At 35.1% G+C, this 23,518-nt stretch overlaps 1 protein-coding gene across 1 annotated transcript in view; it reads right to left on the reverse strand.

Annotated features, from left to right (window-relative positions):
- Positions 1 to 9,225, reverse strand: part of LOC108728503 (peptidyl-prolyl cis-trans isomerase CYP95) — a 37,503-nt gene extending 28,278 nt beyond the window's left edge. Inside the window, exon 1 of the mRNA XM_018457070.1 lies at positions 9,199 to 9,225. The gene's annotated coding sequence lies outside the window, so the exon portion shown is untranslated. The remainder of the gene's footprint in view (positions 1 to 9,198) is intronic.
- Between the last annotated feature and the right edge of the window lie 14,293 nt (positions 9,226 to 23,518).

The following is a 23,518-nucleotide window of genomic DNA, read 5'->3' on the forward strand; positions in this document are numbered from 1 at the left end:
CGTACGCGGCATATTGCAAAAGACAAAATTCATCTACTGTTAAAGGCTTTCAAAGAGCGACTGACAAATTCATAACAGAAAGTGGAAAATGTAATCAAATATGTCGGTGCTAGATATGGCAAGAAATGTAAACATTTTTTTTCGATTTCTCTGAAACGGAGCAAAAACGAGCATATGTCTATAGGACTTTTTTTCTTAGTTTTTTACTCCTCTACACGCTCCCGAAGTTTTGCGATTTAATTTGGAAACACCCTGTATAGGTAAGACATAAGAAATTGCTGATATTGCTTCACTGAAATGAATCTCCTCGTTAAATACTCAGTTTTCTGAAATATTTACTCCGCAGAATAGTGAGACGGAAGCCATGTGTTGTTATAGATGGATTCTTGGAAAAGATCGAGACTTCTCGATAAATTTCTCATTTCTGAGAATTTTAACGTATTACGTAAGTGCTCTGTAACAATAAAACCGAGTGATCCCGTTAAAGCGCATAATAACAAAAGATCGAGATACTCGCAGCATTTTTCGCGCGCAGTACAGAATTCCGTAATATTTACATTTCGGGATAACAATCGTTACATTGCGCTTTTGTCACACGAATTTATTGTCTACTGTCAATGAGAGCGTAATGAAAGAACAAAAAAGAATGCAATTTCTACCGCATCTAGAATATCGCTCGTATTTAAGGTAGCAACGCTGAACCAGACGAAGTAGCTCCTTATCATGTGAATTTCTTCCATTACCTCGCAAATGAGAAAACGTACTATGTTGCTAACGAAATCAGAATCTCCACATCTAGAAACGCGTCATCTAAAAAAATCAATAACTACCGCTGTAAAAATAAAATTCTTTATAACTGTGCATTCAAAGCTAATGTGTAACAGCCTGTCAACATCGGAAATTCAACTACAAAAATCGACGTCGTGTCAACGGAACTTTTTCGCTCTTACAGGTGCCTGTAGCAATGGCATGTCCGAAATAAAAAAAAAACGAAATTTCCAATGCCGCGGGAAAGGAAACAAAATGCGTAGAAATATATTTCACGAAAAATCTAGCAGCTTCGAGATATTCTGACCTTTTCGCATACGAGAAAAAATTTATTAACTCATAATTACGTTAATGACTTGTGCATAATACTAATGGGTTAAGCAAAATTTTCAGTAATAGTGGACACATGCTCTCCGCTAACGAGCTGCATCTAATCTAAATATATTTTTCTCGCAATGTAAACTGATATTGATCTTGGATATTAAAATAGAGAGAGAAATTTAATGAGAAAAAAATAAACTTTCTTAATCTCTTAATTTATAAACATGTATTAAGATTTATGTACATCCTTTTAAGAGTAAATATAGCAAAAATATCTATAACAAGTTAAACTTGTATTATAAGAAGTTGTATCAATTAAAGAGTTACTAAGAATTGACCATTCTTCAACTTTTCGACTCAAGAAAAAATTTTGTTAATACGATAAAAAAAATATCCATTTCTACAAGTTGGATTAAATTCTGTGAACGATTAGGTTTAGTAAATATACTTAAAGTAAATCCATCGGTTAGCAGAAAAGGTCCTTCGAGAACGGAATATCAAACACTTCACAAAAAGTAACCACTTATACATATAGCCAAGGAAACACCACACTCCTTCCACGATTGATTCTACCAGGAAAAAGCGTTTCATAGTACTTGTGGCAAAAAGAACGTAGTCAGAAGGTACAAAATAGTCAGCCAAGAGCTCCTTTTATCTGTCCAAGTGCCATTCGCCTCTTTGTTTTGTTCTCCGGGGTCTTCCATTGAACTATATCAATTACTTTTTATCGATCCATGAACCAAGATCCATTGAGAATGACAAAATGACAATCCATCAGAGTTGCAATCTCAACGCTACCGATTGTAGTGTCTTTAAGTCGGTGTTGTCCGAGCTATTATATCTAAATGTCACTGCGTTTACCCTTACGATTGTGACGTTATCCTGATGAAGGAGACATAATTGAATAGACGAGATACAGAGGACTGGCAAGAACCAAGGCAAGAACCAAGGCAAGATGTTGGCAAACACGATTATGTTGATGGTATTCATATTAAACGGGCAATGTAATGACATTAACGCCGACCTGTTCCAGCAAGTTGTTTCAATCTCGCCGAGTTTGTATAATGTGCGCGGATCTCGGGGGTCCTGCCATTCAGGGATTACGTTCGAGGGTTACTCGCAAATTATTTGCAGTCGCATTTCGAATCAGATGATAATTATAAAGTATTCAGTAGTAACAAACGCTCAGTGCATGAATGATAAATAGCATTTCGTATACAGAACAGGTACGATACAAAACAAGTCTTATTCGACAGATTAATCAATAGTAGATCGAAAGTTACGATAGATTCGTTACAATGAATCGATAAAAAAGGAAAAAACGGATTTACTGAAGTATTTAAAAATTTAACTAGATACACACACAGATCTGAAAATAATTTCGAATTATCAAAATATTTATATAGAATACTTAAGCTTGTTGTTAGAATATCAAAATTTTTTTGCAATAAAATTATTAAAAAATTTGCATCTTATAGCTACATTTTCAAACACTTCAGCAAAACTCTTCTTTCCGTATGTAAGTGCGAGTATGTTAAGAGAATATTAAATACGTAGCGACCCACACAGTATGAATCATATGAGCAATATTGCAACAACATAATTCTTGAACGGAATTTCTCTCAAATTTACGATGTTTGTGATATTACAATAAAATCCTTACCTGATATAATTTTATTTGTGGGTCCACGAATAATAAACGTAGTAAAAATCACGCTATCTTTTTACTCATTATTACTTACAAACTGAACAAAATTAAATGATATTGCGTAATATTTATTTGTGGATTATAATTATTCCAACGTTTCAGCAATATTGCAGTAACGTTGCAGCAATGTTTGCTGCAAATTTCTGTACTGTATGGGCATTAATGAACTTAGAGTACGCTGTTAAAAATATCATGAAATTTAATGTACTTTTAAGTTACACAAGTTGAATTTAATTTCATGACATTACATTAAATTTAATGTATCTGTAATTGAAAAGTATATTTGTGTACATGTACTTTTCATAAAGTTTTATATGAATTTGGATGAAATTTAACACACGTTTATTATATTTAAACTACTGTAACTTAGTTTTCAATTAAACCTTTCCTTACTTTTTCAGTTACCTCATAATCACAAACTTCCGTTACATGTTACTTAAATTCATTACGAACTTTCTAACAATGTACTTCAGTAAATAGACGGATATCGATTTAATATGTGATGCAATCATTAAGTGTTGAATTATAATGGAAAATGAAATCGCGAGGCAAACTTTACGGCGTGATAAAAATTCGTGACGTCTCTCCAAGCATAGCATGTTTAGTTTCACCGTATATTCCGACATAAAAATCGACGATGGTAAATTTCAATATGTAAATTCACGAAGATGGCCTCCCACGTATCGACGAGAGAAACGGCGACAGATAAATTGAACGGAACCAAATGTTACCTCCCCTGATATCGCGATCTTGTTATCATATTGATGCGTCCGAGCGTAATCGGCTGCCGTTAGTTTCTCCAATCCAAAGCATTACATCCCATAATGTTGGTTTACTCCCGCAGCAATTTGAAGAAACATTTCGAATTAAGCTCATCGTAAAATCTCCCTTGTGGACCCTTGAAACCTGTGCGACGGAATTTCTCAAAGGAAAATGTATAAATGGAAAGTTTCTCTCGAACTTACGATATCATACTAAAATCCTTACAGAAATGAGGTTTTTGATCCGTGAATAATAATAGTGAAAATGTTACGCTATCTTCTTACTATTATTGTGCTTACAAAGTGAAATTTAAATGCTATTTCATAATTTTCATTTGTGGATTATAATTATTAACTTTTACAGGACGGGAAAGTCATTATAGTGGCGCTAAAACAATGTTATATTTTTAGGCAATGAATACAATTAAACAATGAATTATGATAAATCTTACTCATGGAAAAGCTGATATTTTAAAAATAACTTTCGCCCTTTAAAGGTTAAAATTAAGAGATCTTCAGAAGAGAGAGATTTAATCATCTTGTACAATATAAATATATTATATAATTAATAATATAATAATAAAAAAGAAGAGCTACGAGCCAAACGACCGTTTGACTCATAGCCCTTCTTTTTTATTATTATTAATTTAATTTTATTGAGCCATATTATTATAATACTTATATATATAAATATATAATGTCTATAAAAATGATAGAAATACCTATAAATACGATTACAAAAATAATATTTGTTCGCACATGTCTCGAAATAAAATTCACTTAAAATAAATCAAGAATAAAATTTAATTGAAATACAGGGGATAAAGTTTTTACGTGTCGAGTTTGAAACATCATCCTACTTGAAGGAATATGTGAATAAATGATCCAGTAGGGTGTGAGGAATTTTAATGGAACACGTGGAAACGGACTTCTGCGTTCCGACTCGACTTGTATCACACATAGTCGAACTACAATGTAACTTTCGATTGGATCCTCAATTAATGACGAGTGCCGTCGTCCTCAGTGCGTGTCCGCAAGCTTTGTTACCAGTGAGCAATTAATTACTCCGTTCCAGCAAAGGGGGATTCTGTTATAGCAAGCACTCTGTTAACTATAATAATTAATCTGACCATCAATCGGCACAATTGTTAATTGACGAACTCAATATTTTGCCAGTATTTTCGTATATTATCGCGCACATTTCCCATTTATCCAGATTTAACGTACATACGACAGAACTCCGTAGAAATGCGCGAAACACTAAATGTCGATAAAATCACTATAAGGGAAATTCGAGCGTAAATATTCTCAACTGTTGGATGAGAACTTCTCGATACTCGTGAAGTTCTCCGGAAAATTATTATTCCATATATCCTATATAATTTATTGAGCCTCTCTTTTGTGCAATTACGCATTATATTTTGAAGAATTTTGGATGAAATTATAGTCGAGTTTTTTTCCGAAGAGGAAATCGACGATTGACATAATTACAGAGATTAACGTAAAACGTTGTAAGGTTCTAAAGATTTGAAATTTAAGAGTAAAAATTCACAGATATTGCCTCAACAGTTAATTAAAAAGTGTCAATCTTGTGAGCTTATTTATTAAAAAGTTCCATCAATTATACAGAAATTCTGATATATACCAGCTACTCGTTAATTAAAGCATTATGCGTAAATGATTAAAAAAAGATATAATGAAGATTGTGCCTAGAGTGCACTTATTATGGTATTAATGCAACTATGTCGGTTTAATTATCAAGCTCGACCACTGTGACGGAGTTGATCTCGGCGGACGGGACGGCACATTGGGAATTTTTAAATTTGATTTCTACATTAGGCGACTGTGGCATATTTAGAGCCACGTTCACATTTTAAAGCAGAACAGAACTTTGCTGCAGCATAAAAATGAGAAGAAGAAAGAATGACTCTATGGCTGTTTTTATTAGTTTTTACTACTTTCACAATTCATTTCGCAGAGAATTGCAATGTCGTTATGAAAAGTGTTCACTCCCGTAGATAATATCGTGAAGCAAAAAGGAAAAATATGTAACGCCGGATTTAACAACTTGCAACAACCGCGACGATAATATTTTAAATGACGAGCGAACAACATTTTGAACGCAATAAAAAAAAATTCGAACTCGATTATTGCAACGCAATATAAAGGAATATGAGAGCCAACGCATATTTTTAAATACGCAAATATGAAAGTACATATATATCCTTTACTTAGAATTGACACACTGAGTATTCATATTTGAAAAGATTGAATACACATCGATAAATCGTAAATACTCGTATCCCGCTCTTTCGACATACGACATTTATATACGACATACAGCGATTTATTTGCGTGCGTCTTACGCTCCGCAAAACGAGAGTTCGCTTAAAATACGAGCTCGAACTGATTTACACGTATGTCCGCTTCTATCCCCTCGGGTATTAGCGTCACTCTTTTCTCTCTTTTCTCTTTTCCTCTTTTCTTTTTCTTTTCTCGCTGATACAGGCGACAAATGCCCTCGCTTAATTCCTCCATTGGCAAAAGAGATCCGGCATGGCCAACAACGCGGTCTTACGACTTCAAACAGCGTAAGCGGGATCGATATGGCGCAACGAAAATAGAACTTAGCGCAAGAAGAGACATACAGGTGCGATGCGGGATGCATCCGTGGATGTAATAAAGTCCAGTTGAAAAGTATTATCCTTCTCCCACGCAATAACCATCTCCTGGGGCCATAAAGGCGCTTTACGGGTTACCGAGAAATGTAAACTTGTGCATTATGCAAACATATTGTGCAGGCAAGTCTCAGGGATCGGAAAGTCTTTGATCACGTATATAACGAAATCTTTCGGAACGACCGGGACAGTAACGACAAGTGAAAAAAAATAGAGAGGAGGGACAATGGATGAACGCAACGTTGGTGCTTGTCATTTTAATGGCACGTTTGACAGCACCCACGATCGATCGTGGCAAAAATAGAGCGCGAAATTGATCGGTCCGTTGTTAACATCGCTTTCATATTAACGAAACTCTCAATTATATTAATATCGTAATATCGTGTAATTAAATCTGTTTACAAAGTTACGAATATATGATTAAGTTTCATTGTATTAACTTGCTTTTGAAGACCTCAAAAGCTCCAAAAAGGAACTTTTATTGTATTTTTTGCATTCTCTTTCTCTTTCTCTTCTCTCGTTTTCTCTTTTTACTTCGTCTTATTGTTGTTAATCCAAACTTTAGTCAGCGTATGCGCTGACTAGAGTTTAGATTAACAACTCGGATTGCTCTACCATCCGCTTGACTTCATGGTAAATCTTGGGGCATCGAATAATACATAGAGGCCGCAGTTATATGGTATGCGAGTGCTCGCTCGCGAGTGCCATTCATAAATATTAAAACACGTACATACTATCGCCGAGAATTTATGATCCGAAACTTTGACAGAAGGAATATTTGCGAGCGCAAATGTTCGTTTTTTTGCACGGAGTGTGCCATGCGCAAAATGTATGAGAGGGTGGAGATAGGAAGTTAATATCACAGGAGATTCTCGAGGGAACGAACACCAACTGCCTTTAAAAAAGCAGTAAGAATATCAGTGAACGTAAAAAGCTTATTATCGTTGGCAGCTTTTAGTGTAATTCGTCATGGCGTACGGTCGTGCATTTGCGGCATTATTAACGTGTCAGGGGAGCTGAATACTAATGCGCGGAATCTCGGTTTATGTCTGTCTTTCTTCACGTCAACAAGTCGGAAAAGACGACGAGGATGATGACTAAGAAAAGCTTCGGATTTCTTTCCTTATAACGAAATGAAGAAAATTGTATATATTAGAATGTCATCGCTGCGATGTAATCGTTATAGTTAAATATATTCTCTACCTTGAAAAAAATAGTCTGGTTGGATTAAATAGTAATTATGGTGGAAAATGAATGAATCAAAATTTTCTAGTTAAATCTAGTTTTCTAGAATTCTAGTTGAGATAACTAGAATTCTGATTAAAAATAATTCCAGTAAAAATAAGAAGATTTTATCAGAAATATATTGTATCAACCGTGTATCAACGAATCAGAATTCCGATTATCTCAACTAGAATTCTAATAAATTTAACAAAAAAATTTGATTTGTCCATTTCCAACTAGAAATTTTTTTAGTGTACGTATGTTAAACACTTTTTAGAAAATAACTGATAGTCTGAATGTCTGCATACGATAGATTATCTTATCTTTTTACATGCAACATCCATTAATTTTCGCCGCGCAATTTAAAACGTATTAATTCACACAGTCATTCGTTCCAATCATAAATTTCTAAAGGCCTTCGACGGTGAAACGAACGATTGCTATTCACGTTTTCGACTCTTATCATCGTATCACAACGTGCCACCGAATACAAAATCGAGCCACATTCTGCCTATAGAATGTTCAACTTGTTGACCCACTTAAGAGATTTGCTCGTGCTGTCGTACTTCGACACTGCAATTCACATTCGACGGTCCGTCCGATTTCTCCGCTCGATCATGCGTCTCCATTCAAACATTCAGAATCGACAGTCGCTTATTGGCCACGCAAATTTCCTCATTTATCGCGAAGTGAGAAATCGACCTTTGGTTCAAATGAAACAAAAACTACGTCGCGAAACAGCGTCAACAGCCAATCGCCAGTTTACATAAACTTTGTTGAAAAAATATGCAAGAGAATGCAGATACTGAGCTCTCTTGAATAAACTTCTTGAAATTCTTCTACGTTTCCCGCCTAGAACTCGGCAACCGCCACCTTCGAAATACTGACACTTGTTTCGAAAGAACATTAAATCTTTTTCTTCCCATGCATCATTTACATTGGCATAATGCACTGTAATCAGATATAAGACTTTGAAAATCATAAATTAAAAAATTAATACCTTTGTGAGCCTTGTACTGGAACTTGGTGTGAAATAGTTCCTTTATTTAATCTCTCATACGTTTCGATCCTTGGTTCGGATCCTTCTCAAGTCAGATGAATTGTAACATTCGGTTAGTTAATATTTCAGTTTCATATCTTTTAACGAAACTCATATCAGGAAACACAATGATTCCATTAATTTAAATGTGACATTGAAAAAGATCCGCTCCAAGGATCGAAACGTATGAGAGATTAAATAAAGGAACTATTTCACCAAGATCCAGAGTGTATGGCTCACAAAGGCATTAATTTGTTGATCGATTCATCTCAAAGGAGCTTTGATTCGACATATCTCTATTTATATAAATTAAAAAATAAATTAAATTATAAGAAATAAAATACTGTTGAAAGGAAGGCCCAGAGGATTAAACGGAGATTTTATCATTTATTTGGACTCTTAATCGGAAGTCTTAGACTTAAAACCCTGTAGGAATTCGCAAATTGTTGATTTGCATTAATATTTTCATCGTGAAAAAAATTGATTCAAAATTGGTCAAAGAACATCCATAAAAAAGACATAACGTGAAAATACGACGAACATATCAACCTGACGAGAAGCAACTTTCAATCATGATTGCAAAACCCAACAAGAGCTTTTTCCGTCCCAAGGGGTCTTTCGCGGTTATGTTATATAAGAAATTGCGCAGTCATAGTCACGCCGCGAACTAGATCGAATAGGAGGAACACGAGAACTCACCTCAAGCATGATGAAACTATCCGCTCGCATTCACGTGCGACGCGCGACTCTACCACCGATGCCGCTTCCTTCTGCCGTCGTCATTAAGCTCGGGGCGAGTCCCTCCGTGAAAGAGAAGAATTAAAATGTGCAAACCAAGCCGGAGAAAAGCTTGCGAAACGCGCTTCACGATGCATTCACCCGCGTTCTCGATCCTCGCAAGCCTTTTTACGCGAGCGCGCCGCGCCACGCCGGTTGAATCGGCGCGCGACGATGCGCCGATCGTCGGGGGTTGTACTTCTCGTTATCGGCGGACGAGAATGAGAGATGTGCGCGGGGCGGCGTTGAGTGCTTCGCTCTGCGAAGGGCCAGCGAGCCGGCGCGCGGCGCAACTTACCCCACTCGCGGCTCGAAGCTGACTGAACGCACCCTAAGCGAGAGGGTGCGGGTGGAGAATCCGACGTGGGGCGCAGATCGACGGCAACACGCGAGACCGCGACCTGTCGCGAATACGAGGTGCTCTCTTATCCCAATGGCTTTGGTAGGGTGTAGAAGGCATCATCTATCTAAATCTTATCTATCCGTTGTGAAACCAGTTACATAGAAGCAAGGCTCGCGTTTTCTTTCGAAGATTTACGACAAAGTTGAAACCTCCTACAAGCACCAGTTTCGAACAGGAATCACGTCTGGATTTCTTTATTTTAACATTGAGCTGGAAAATGTTAGATGTGCTTATACTTTTTTATCCGGAAGTGATCAGAAAGATATAAAAGACGGTTATTCTTCGAAGAATCTTTCTTCATAGAAACTTCATGCATTTTTTTAAGTAGTTACTGAACAGTTAGAATAACTTTTCTAGTACCTACATTATATAATATTAACAGTTACTGAACAGTTATATTAACTTTTTGATTATAGTCTAGTAATTAAGAAGTGAAACTACTTAGGATATATCCCAATGTATAGATGTAATGCAATTACTGTGCACAAAAGATGTGCAAAATCTGAATCCATTTATTGAAAAAAATGAAACAGTTCGGTACTAACATTTGAGTTAGATACTGAATCAAATTCTAGCAAATTCTTGTTCATTTTCTACGCAATATTATTACAACTAATGAGAATATAATAATACTATACTGTAATTGGATGTCTAAGAAAATTGCATTTATTTCTACCACAAACTGTGAATAATGATGTGATCTTTCCTTTTATATCTCTTGTATAATAAGAGAAGTAACTGGTTTTTAAAAATTATTTTTATTCAATGTCTTATACAATTATACAATGTCTTGTATGCATGTTAAGGTTGGAAAAAACCAGTTACTTCTCTTATTATAATCAAGAATCGTGTATAATGTTAAAGTCAATATCATATGAGAATATCAGTTACTAAATACATTACGTTATCGTTGATATGCAAATCTCTCTGCATGAATAAACCAAGAGCAATGCGAGTTATTGCTTTTATAATTATCGTACGTAGAGAAATGTCTCGGTATATAGGAACTGTAGCTGCAAACGATTAACGGAATACCGTTACACGTGAATTAATGACTTCACCTTGATGCTAAACACATTGCATGACATTTCCAGAAATCTATTATAATATTTCATGACATTCTACAGAGCAATGCAGCGTTTTGCTGGCGTGGTGTTACATTTGGCAGGAGTTCAAAGGGACAAATTAAATGCTTTCCGAGAAAACGCATCAACACATACCGAGTAGTTTTCTGAATTTGCTAAAAAGAATTATTCACTTTCAGTTCGGAACTCGCGGAACTGCAAATTTTATTCCCATGGCATGGAAAACGCTGCGCGTGTTTACTTCCCAAAAGTTCGATCAAAGTTGAAAGCGAACAAACCGTAAGAAATATTCAATTTTTACTTGTTCGTGAAAATTTGGTGCTAGCTTGCAAAATCGGTATAATTTAAACAGATGCTTCTGAGTCAGATCCGCGAGTGCGTATTGAATTCTTGAACCTATTTTTATGCCAGATTTTTATTTCATGTATAAAATTCTATGTATATAATTTATATAATGCGACAATCCCCTCTCTCGAATAGCGATGTGAGCTATTAAAACATTCTCTCGTTTCGAAGAAAATATAAGAGTCTCAGGCTGCTTAGTGCGAAAATAACATCGCGTGTAAATCCTCTTACGTCGCCTAAGCTAGAGTCCTCCCATCGAGGGGTTCTATGCAGTAAAACAACCAAATACCATCCATGGCATAATGGTTACGCGAAAGCATGCCATCCGAACTTCGCGCTCATACTCGGGTTCAATCTCATTATTGTACCTTGCCAAAGAATACGATGAAATAGTGGTATTACGCGTCCCTATATACAGGGTGTCCCGAAATTCTCGCATTCGGAGTACAGGACATGATATTTTATGCTAAAAGAAACAACTTTTTCCTTTTGCAAAATTGCGTCCGATAAGTAGTTTTTGCCGGAGAGCAGGTTGAAGTTAACAAATAGCGCAAAAATTATTTATGAGTTTATGATATATGTTTTGAAAACGTTTCAACATAACCTACAAGAATCTGAAATAAAAAGTAGGAGGTTCCATTTAAAAAAATTAAGTTGATCCTTGACGTGACCTTGACAACGCTATTCTAGGTCAAATAACTACTATTAAATGCGTCTTTTTAAGCTTTACAACTTTTGTTTGAAACATTTTTTTCTAAAATGTATCGTTTATGAGATATTTGGGTGTATCCAGACTTTTGGCCCACTCTGTATATCATGCAGTAGCACAGCATGACTGCATCTTGGCGAGTTTCTATATCCACGCGCTTTATACATCCTTAAGCTTTTCTTTCGACTACGACTGTGAGAGCTATGTGGCACAAAAAAATTAAGCAGTAAAACGTATAAGCTATAAATGCCCATACAGCACACTTTATTCCAGATGTTCCTGTGTTCTTAGATCGCTGGGACATTCTCAGGATGTTCTTCAGAACGTCCCTTGGACATCTGTGCTATGAGGAAATAGTCAATCACAGTTGATCACGTAAGGCCATAACGTGATCAGTAACAAATCCAACATGTTGATTTCCTTACTGCTTAAATTTTTTTGTGTGCTATAGCCTTAAAAGAAAATTTTTGTTATAGTCGTATATTCGTTAGATTGTGCATCCAAGTAAAAACAAATTAGTTAGTAACTGGCCAGGAATTTTAGTTACTGTACTAGTATTTGATCAATTTGAACAACGCTTGTTTGAGTAGTAACTGAGCAAAAATAAATTTGGCCAGTTATTCATCAGTTTCTGGCCAGTTTCTGATGGCCAGAAACGAAATTTGTCGTAACATGAAAGCTAAACAAAACTATTTATTTTTATAATTGCTTTTACAACAGTAATTGAATTATTATATTTTGTTAGTAACAACATTTTATAACAATTAGATTGTTATTGCTCGTTATATGATTGTTATTAGAGTGTTATTAGATTGTTAGACTCGTTATATGTCATATATTTGAAAATAATATTATAAATGAAGAAAAATATGTATCGAATTATCCTTTTTTTTTGAAATTTTTTTATTTTTATTTATTTTAATCTTTTTTTTATTTTTTAAATATTTATTATTCAATAAAATAGAAATTCAGATAAGGCTAATGAGAGTCAAACGCTGATGTAAGAGCGTAGAGTTAGGAGATGTAGATAATACTCAGGTGTTAATGGTTATCTTCATTTATTGTGTCGAACGTTTCGGCTTTGCAATCATCCTCAGCAGAAAACAGAAATATAAAATCCTCCATTGAGAGCAAGTCACTTGCAGATTGACAGAAATGCAGTAATCAATACGCTACATAAATTTACAATTTTACTATTACTATACATTATAAAATCAATAATAAAATCGTGTGACTCGCTTTAATGGGAAACAAAAAACGAAGTTCAGAAACATCGATTCACGATTATAAAAGTTAAAATATACATTAAAACATGTCGTCCCTCAGATTATAGAATTGTGTCAGTTCGTCATGACGTGTTTAAAATTAAACGTTACAATGTGACAAGGGGACTTCTAAACAAGCATTAAATAAATAATACTAATAGTGTCAATATTGATTATTATTTAAAATTCTATAATTCCAAACATTATTTTAACATTATTTTATTCCCTTTTTTATTTGACCTGGCTAGTTTCTGAATAATTGATAAAAAAGTAACAATCAGGATATTCCGAGTTTTTCTAAGCAGAAATTATACTAGACACTATTATTAATTTATCAGTTTTGACCTAGCTAGTTTTTAATTGACTGTTGGCTAGTTTTACTAACTAAACTTTCTTGACCAATTACTGAATAATATTCTATCGTGTAAATTCAAAACAGTAAAAACTGGCCAGTTCTTGGCCAGTTTTTCCCAGATATTTTTTTACTTAGGTAACTGTACGAATCTCCGGAATGTGCAATAGCGTTTTCAACAACTTCTTCACATACAATCTACAAGTACTTATATACTAATACGTAGATGTATGTATTTTTTAAATAAATCGATCGGACACATCCTATCATGTATTTTGGTGAAATTTTGCAATAACGACAATATAAATATATCGCATTCAGAGATCGCAATATCTCAATCTCTGTCAATAATGCTCATAGAACGCTCCTGTTATTATTGTCAAAAATTCTATTCAATTCTTTATTGAAACGGAAGTAAGTATTGCTTCGCGTATAATATACGTTATAATATGCGTTCTACATGTATTGATAACACGTCTAGAAATTTCGCCTCAATTTTACCATCGATACTGCCGGCACAATTTATGGACGAGCGCAAAGAGCGCGGAAATAATATAGACAGATTGACTCTGGTGAATGCTGATTCTTTAAAAATACGAGAGATACGCAGTTTGCACACGTAGTTTTTATTGACTCCCTCAGTACGATAATATTAACTCGGCGTCGACGGACGGTATTTTGCGTATCTTGTCACGCGGCTAAATTGAGGGGGCAAATTTATGATGCACGTGAAGCGCGTTTAATATCGCGAAATCCTATAGAATCCTTCCATAATACGCTCCTTCGGAAGACAAAACTAGGTCGGAGTAGTCGATTTGTCTGGTACTCCGGGCAAGATTAATAGTGACGCGACGGAGAGAAGAGGGTGCTCTTAGCTCCGAAACAGTCAGAGAAAGAATGTTCTATTCTCACGGGGTGACCTATAACATTTAATTTGCGCCTCAGCGAACGTGCTCCCATAACCAGAAGATGAAAAAATCAAGAAATTCCCAAAGAAATAAGGAAACAGAAATAAAGAAAAAAGGAAAGATGAATCTTCGACGCTTCAAGGACAATATAGCGATACTAACGATTTAGAGAGCAACGGAAGTCAATAGTGAAGGCTAGACTGAATAACTTTACCGGTTTTTATTTTCTTCAGGGTTTTGTAATTAGTTAGCTCACTTTAAATTTATCTACCTCGTTTTTAATTAGCGCGAGGATACTAATTTTAATGAAACTTGTAGGAGTAATTTCATTTTTCCTGTCATCGCTTTTATCAGATCGTAGCTTATCCGTTTCCAAGATGTGATTTCACACCGGACGGAAAGCATGTGCCCCGAGCGTTACCGAAGACTGCCTTCCCAACATTTCAGTCGTGGATGTTTATCGCCAATATTAACCTTCAGACAGGACGTGCGGTTGCATTAACGTGGTGACGCTTCAAGGAGAAATGATCTCCCCTTCTAAAAACTGCCTCGTCTTATCCACGATAATATAGGTTAAAGTGCATCATTCCCCAGGCGACGTAAAAACTTTAAACAGCACCTCGATGGTCGAGTCCACTTCTTCGTTTATGCCTCATTGATACGAAGGCTCTGTAAAACATCTTTTACAAATCTTGATACGCTTAACAACGCTTTGTATCTTGAACGAAATCTGCGTTAACTCTTTAAAATTTAAAATCCTCGGGAACTTTACTTAAGCCGGGAGTAGTTACAGAATTTTTTTTACAGAAACAATCACCTACATAGGACGTTTTATATCCCATCATTATTATTAACAACATATTGTATATTATTGAGTATCTTTCAATTTATTATTTGAGAACATGGATACGGACTTAATCATAATTTTCTGAAAGAAGTAAGTCGAAATTAAATAAATGTTAAATGGAATATATATATATATAAACATTTAATCTTTTTTTCATTTTTGCATCGGGGATCTGCAGTTTTTCAAATGTCGAAAGAGAATTGTAATGAGATTAATGCCTCTAACATTAGATACTCTTTTCTTTCAAATGAAGTTAATATGATTTCATCCTTTTCTTCCAGCGCATATAACATCCGATGTTTCTTAAAAATATGAATAGCTTTCAGAACCTTTTGATTCGAAACTCATCCAACTCGGCAGTTTGATCAATATGTATAGTTCAATTACGCGATGGCTGACCAGGCGACGCAATCAGGAGTTCGTTCAGAATTAGGGTCGCCCACAGATGGATCTATATTTAACGAGGATGCGGAAGATGCGAGTGTGATGGAGTTCGCAATTCTGCTACGTGACTGCTAACCAACAACGATTTCATAAATGTCGATTAAAGTTAATTAACAACGTTGATAGTTGCTCCAAGAAACCTTTGACTGTTGCGATAAATGGACACACAAATAAGTTTCACAAAATACATTTATGAATGTACATTATACTAGAATTGGAATTCTTTCGGTTGTTTTTATCATGGTAATAGATACGTTACGTTATGTTATTGGCTTCGTTCACATATTTTTTTTATTGAATCGAGCGCCTGTCATATATATCGCTGTATCAGAATGTTGATTTTTAAATTCAATTATTCATCGCCCTCCCATGTGCCGTATGAATATTTTATTTTGTACATGCGCAACTTACGATAAGTTCGTGCATGCTGACGGATTCAACGAGCAGCGCTTATTCGGGCTATGCAAACAGTTCAACTTACTATCTGCACACGAGAGACTTGATCTCGCGAGCTAAACGCTGCTTAATGATTACCTAACTTCGCATTAATTGAAGACGCCTACAGTACAGCGTTGCGAACTTTAACCGAAGCGTAAGATAACGAGTTTACCTTCGATTATTCCGTGAAATCGACGCGTGATCGTCGTCTATACTTGCGAATAAATTCCCAGCCAAATCGATTACCGCTTCGGTTATTAACTCTAATCGGATTCTTCCATTAAGCTTGAAAAGCACCGTGACATTTCGGAAATATAATTATACGTGAATATATCAAGAATATAATTATATGCGAAAAGAAACTCAATTCATTATCCGCGTACAAATGGTATGCCTATCGTTTTTCTCCATAAAACCTTTAAAATGAACCACATGGAAAAATATGAACAGAATCGTTTCCTTTATTATTTTAACCCAGGAAGTAATCACTTATTTCTTTTTTTAGGTAAGCAATCACCTGGATTGTTTTTACATCCCAATTAAAATTATTATCATCAATATATTATTTTATTTTCCGATTTATTAATATTTGAGAATATTATGGATATGGATTTATATGTAACCATAATTTTCTAAAAAAAATAAATAAGTAAAGACTAATAAACAAATGTTAAACGGAAAAAACAATATTTTACAATTCACATTTTTCATCCTGGGATGTGAAAATATCCCAGGTGATTATTCCCAGATTAAACGTTTGTAGCCCGCAATTTGTCAAGTGACATTAAAGTAAAAATTTCCGATCTCCACTGCGCGCTCGAACTTTTATTTGATCGTCGAACATCGCCCAACAGTCATTCGCAACTTCTTGATCGAATTTGCAAAATTTTCCGATGAGTTCCAATTGCTCGCTCGTTTGCAAAGTACCTATCTCCGTGCTTGACATTTGACCAGGAAATGACGATCTGAGAATTGTTATTCGAAAAAAGGGTGTACGTGCTGAGAAAAGAAATGATGACTTTAAGAATGTATTTGACACATTTATAGATTATTACATTAATATAATTAATTAGAAAATCTAACGCAAAGTAAAGTTAACTACATTAAACGTTTGAAGCCTTATAAATAATACTATAGCATGTTTGAAATTTACTACAGCCATATTTTAACTAACTGTTATATTACACGAAGCTTTAAAGGCATGCTATTAATATCACGAATAAAATACTGATGGCATTTGAAACATGCCAATTTAAATTAATTGAGTTAAAGGCTCCTCTATTTAAGGATCTTCCTTATAATTATGATATTATTATTCCTGTTTCAGTTTATGATTATGTTTCAAGTCCCTTCATTAAGCGCAGTTTATATAACTGAAAAATGTTATGAATTTACATTTCAAAATATTATTATACAAGAAGAAGCAGAATTTCCATTTAAAAATATTATTGGGTAAGAAGAGGCAGAATTTACATTTAAAATTATTAAAATCTAACTTCGACCGTATTGTTCCTTTCCTTATTTATTTGATATATTTGAGTATTAATATAGCGATTTAAATTAATTTATTATTGTTAAACATTCTTGTCTTTAATCTTAGATTTGCGTTTATAAGATCTGCCGAGTAAAATAATAATTTAACGGTTGGATATTGGAAATACTAACATAACTTTAGAACACATAAATATATTATTAAACCGTTTATTCGAGCGTGATTAGCGTTCAACAATCAAGTTGCTACGAATCGAACCTCTTTAAGCTCGTTCTGTTGATTGTCAATTTTGTAAGCTTATATGAGCATGACAATTGGATACTTTGGCAAGAATAAGTTGTCATCAGCAACAAGCGTAGGTGGTAATTCTCGTTAAGAGATGATCCTGCATCAAGACTTATCCCCTCCAAGATCTTCTAAATGTAGATAGTGTCCAACTTAGAAGCTTGATCTTTTATTCTGAGACTTGAAAGTCTGTATCAGTCAACAAAGTTTCGTGTTTTCCATATTATTTCAGCAATTACCCAACGTCGAAAACCTTGAGAAGTTTCTTCTTTATTCATAAGCCCCGACACAAACCGTGAAGTGAACGACTTTTCTCGTTTCGAATTGATCGTCCCGAGATCTCTTTATATACTTTCCAATACTGCCACTTTAATTCGGGGTGATATCCCTCAATCGGTAGACTACGCCGCGAGCGCCTTTTAAGTCCAAATTACCATAGATATTGCTAACGTTTAATACAGCCTATCTGGACTGAGGAAAGGGAAATCTATCACAGTAAATTCAAGAAAATGAGAATAATTTTAATCAGGTATAGACACGGATTCTGATTAAACCGTTTTTTTCCTGCCGTATTTTCCGTTTGATTAAAACGGCGATTTACTACTTTACGTGAGAAAGTTCCCGAACAGGAATAATTTTCCATATAAACTCTGAAAGTAATAAAGATAAAATTTCTAAAAATGTTCCATAAATAAATAAAAAAGAATAGAAAGAAATAGTTTTACTATATAGTTACCGAAACGTAACTCGCAAGAAAGTTTATTAATTTCTTTTTTTCCGCCGCTCAACTGATGAGACACCGATGCAACTATCTCACAGTTAAAAGTTTAAATTTAATGGCGCAGTGAGCGCAAAATTAAATTTCATGTAAAGCATGCGACGACGGAGACAGAGAGAAAAGCGGAAGAGAAAGCACTGTGAAGCATCAGCAGCGGCATTCTCTAAATTCCACGTATCACCGAGATTACTTTTCCTGAAGAAGGGATAATCGTTCAACGTCTGTTTCTGAAGAAAACAACTCCGGATCAATCTACGCGCGATGACGGAGGCCATTGCCAGGAGTACACGCGAGCTTCTCGCGTGCTGCGGGGAAAATTGATGGCATGTAAAAAGAAGATCTCACGTGTCCTTTATGAGAGCCGTGCGCGGTATTGTACTGCATGCGATAACACGATTAAAGGATATTGAGTACCGAGAAAACCCACACGAGAAACGATAGGGCTCCTCTATTCTTCATCGATTCTGACGTAGAATCGTGCAGCAATAAAACCGCTCGAGTACCGAAATCGGTCCTATTTCTCTTCTGCGCACGTTTTCTGTCCTGAAAAAATCCTTCTTAAATTTTCAAAGAGATAGCACCCATAATGTGACTTTTGAAATTAAATTCTCATCGTAATCGCATTACAGACCGCTTGAAGCAAACATATTAATAAGATTCATCATTAATATTATATGTTTGACGGCGAAGGAAATAGTCGACATGCCATTTACCCATTTTCGCGACGAAAGTTGCGAAATATTGGACAATCTTATCGTGACACGAATATAAAGAAACTCATTAATCGTACGTATCTCACTTCTCTTTATTCGATTGTTCAATTTTTAATTATCAAATGTCAGAGGTCTATCTTAGAATGAACCGATTTTAAACGATGAATGTAATTCGCGTAATTTTAAAAGTGTCACGTCGTGTCGTACAAATCTAAAAAAAAATAAAAGCTGAGTAACGCGTATTATAAAATTGAGTTATGCAAAGCATCGCTGCGAGCATCTCGACGAAGACAATCTCTCCGGTATGAGGATGAAATTAAGCCAATATACTTGGTGCTTGGATGTGCAGCTCGTTGTAGTACTTTGTCCAATGTTCAACGCTTTCCCTTGGAGAATCTTCAGGGACACAAACTCAACCTTTCTCGAACAGCTACGCTACAATCCCTGCAGGCGAACAGACAATCGTCTTCGAGTTGCTTGCGATTGTTATATCCCATATCGATTTTGCGTAACAATCGGATTCTCCGCCATTATTCCGATGCATCGCTGGAACCACTTGTAGAATCGCGTGTTGCGCATTGTCAATGCTGCATTCAGAATTTTCTCGATAATATTGTGTCGCATGGATGATCCTTGTTACACAACGTATCGATATCACGGTTCAAGTAATCTCGCGATTAATATTCCCTATTGTCGCAAAAAACGAGACTTCCACTCGATCATCTGAAAACTAGCGTACGGATAGCGCGGAGGTTCTTCAGAAATGCGGACCGTGATTGAATAAATCGTGGTACAGAAATATTCTTCAATTTATCCTTGTCAGTTAAGAACAGATATCTAGATACTGGAATTGACGTTACGTCACGGTAGATTATCAAGGCGTTAACGTCAAATTCTACATGACATAACGTAAAAAAAATGTCTTCACTTGACGTACTTGCGTCACGTCAAACATTATAAACGTATTCGTATCGAATAAGTGTGTCTCACTTTTGTTATAACAAGCAGCTTACACCTACGATTCGTGATTTGTTCGATATTCCGTATATTTCTAAGAAAATATATTCTCTCGTATTCGACGGATTTTATCCGACAGATTTTAATACTTTCTTTTCGTAGCTGAATTGAATCGCCTGTGCGGTGCTTGTTTCGCCTTTCATCGTTAATTCTGCTTAAACGATTTGTTCGTAACTTTGGGAACGGCCGGTGTGCTTTGGGTATAAAGGATTCTTTTATGTTGAACGATTAGTCTGTAACTCGTGGCATGTTACACAGCGATGCTGTGGTGAACTTTGAAAATTTACCGAAACATATTAACTCTTTGTACGCCACCAAATTATCGAGAGACCATCAACACACAACGTAGTTTAATTTTCGCGTTTTTTAATACGTTTTTAAAATAAAATTAAATTACACAAATTGACTAAAATCAAATTTATCGCGCGCATTACTTTAAGACGGAACAATTGCTTTTATCGGCAAATATATAATTACGATCCATCGATCCTTTCTGCTTAAAAACATAATCCAATTACGCAGTTCTCAATTCCGTGTTAGAGCTTTTCTCCGGCATGTATGATGGCAGTTTACTTTCTAAAGGTTAAAGGTATTTGCCCGCCTATCACCTCGTCTAGCATGAGATTTTCTCGCGTGTGTTCCGAACATATTTTTCAATTTTTCTTCAAACTCTGGGGGATCGGCTGATCTCGTGAGATCGATGGAAAGAATTTTACGTTTAAACGCACGACACTAAGGACTCTCCCTCGAGCCTTTGTCGAGAATAATTCCGCTGGGTTTTCTCGATCCTCAACGGTCTGCCAATTGAATTCAAAACCAGCATCTGGGGCTTTCATATCACGCGCAACACTCGACGGCGTCTCGATCGGCGTTGCATTGAATATCAAAAAGCAAAAAATAAAAATCCTCGGCTCAAATATCAAGGTTCCTCGCGCTCTAGCATTGCGGGGATTCGTTACACGCGAGTTTACATATTTCTTTGACAATACCCTTTCTTTCTCTCTCTTTCTGTCTTCTCGTTTCTTTTTTTTTGCAAGCGCTTGCTTAATTCTTATGCGAAATATGCACACTTTTATTTTCGCAAATGAGCGAACCATGACATTTATTTTGTTTGCTGATTTGTAACGATTGTACATTTAAATTTCAAAGTTCTTGGAGTTTAACAAAGAATCTCAAAAACAATTATGCAATACGTGATGACAAAGGATGGAACAATATTCTAAGAGAACGTAACGGCATTGCTATGCGAATTGAGATATACACTGTTAATATATCAAAATAGCAAGGATAACCTAGTTCCTTGAATTAAATAACATTTTATTATTTTTAACTTCCACATACGTCACAATAAATTTGATCCATTTCTGTGATTAGTTTCGAAGTAAACAATGTCCGCGTTAATATATGCACGTAGTAAATAATTAACTAAATTTGAGTCAAATTTAATACATTTTCTTTAATTAATTTGTTTAGCTCTATTGTTTTAGTTAAATTAACAACATATTGAACATTGGTGACCTATACGAACGATTAAAAATAACACACACACACACTCAGATTAAGTATAATTTGATATGAATTTAACAGTGCAGCGACGAGAGGAAGAGAGAGAAATGTAAATGTATGAAATGAAACATTTCATACATTTTCATGACACGCGAGGACCAGATTGGGGAAGAGAATTTATTTGCTCGCAAACATAAATTTCGCGAGGAGTCGATCGCTTTTTATCGCAAGGAATATTCGCGAAAGCAGTTAAATTTCTGTTGCAATTGGAACGATCGATGTAGGTTGCAACGATTGATGTGGCAGACGAACTTGAAAAATTGGATTTCATCGAAGATTTGCTTATGTGTTAGAAATGTGATACATTTCTGACAGAGTACTTCTTACTAGGTAGATATTGACGTTCCATAGATTATTAACCGCAGCAATTTCGGACAGCAGATATTACGGTATCGAAATAAAAATCATATTAAATCATTTATAAATATTTAAATGTGTATATGAAATTATATTAAATCGAATATTGTCACGTAAAATATGTCAATATAAATGAATTTTATGTAAATTATAGTATATTAATGTAACACTGGATTTTGGTTGAATATTTCGTAAAATTAATAGCCGTTTTATTTGCAATATTCTGCATATATTTATGTGATGCAGAGTTGAATTCAAGCTTGATCGATAAAAATGAAATAGCCGACAACACAGGGTCTCGAAAAATGTCCATCGTGCTTGCGAAGCATGTCTCTTTTATTCGCACTTGCAACGATATCTAACCGCCAATGAAAAACCGCTGAGAGAAAAATGAATTTTATTTTGACTACGGATTTATGTTCGAAATTCCTTTTTTCACGACGTAATCTACAATACCGAGCGGATTGAGGTCGCCTAACATTTTCATGCGCGATGAAAATCTAACTTATTTCAATTAATATTGAATAGTCAATTCGATGATCATTTTAGATCATTTTAGGTCCAACTGGCCAATTGACGTAAATTTAATTACGCTTATTCTTCTGAGATATTCAAGAATAGAATCTAACTTTAATACTGAGGAAAACTTTTAATGAGGGTATCATCCATCGTTCGTTTCGTATTATTAATGTAATTAATATCTAGAAAAAGATTCATTTTATTATACTATTTTATATACTATTATCTTATATACTTTATTATTCTAAATACAAAGAAAAAGTTTAGATATAGATTAGTTTAGTAGTGGATAAAGGAAAAATGGATGCAATGCAGTAGTAAAAATTTTTTAATTAATTCTTATTCTTGGCTTTATGCTGAAAAAATAAAATTCTGTTCTATGTATTTCATTATCCTTACATACTTCTCGCGTTATTTTATTATTTTAGATCATCTTATTATCTGTCTCTACATTCTGTATGCACACGTGCGTTCCTATGCGACCTGAGTATTTGCTTGAAACTGATTACACAACCATCAACTTAGGCAAGCGTATTTAAACTAAAATCCTCCGAACTCAATTTATTTCACTTTACATAGGAAGGGAAGTGATTCGCTACCCACATACTGCGAGCAAAATGAAGAAAAATATTTCTTGAACAGCCTTAAAAAGCCATGTTGCGTCACCAGAGAAAAACATGCGCAGATATAATACCGCAAAATGAGATATTTTATTAAAA

This window comes from Mycetomoellerius zeteki, unplaced genomic scaffold (assembly GCF_001594055.1).
Source record: "Mycetomoellerius zeteki isolate Tzet28-1 unplaced genomic scaffold, Tzet1.0 scaffold62, whole genome shotgun sequence".
Taxonomy (NCBI): domain Eukaryota; kingdom Metazoa; phylum Arthropoda; class Insecta; order Hymenoptera; family Formicidae; genus Mycetomoellerius; species Mycetomoellerius zeteki.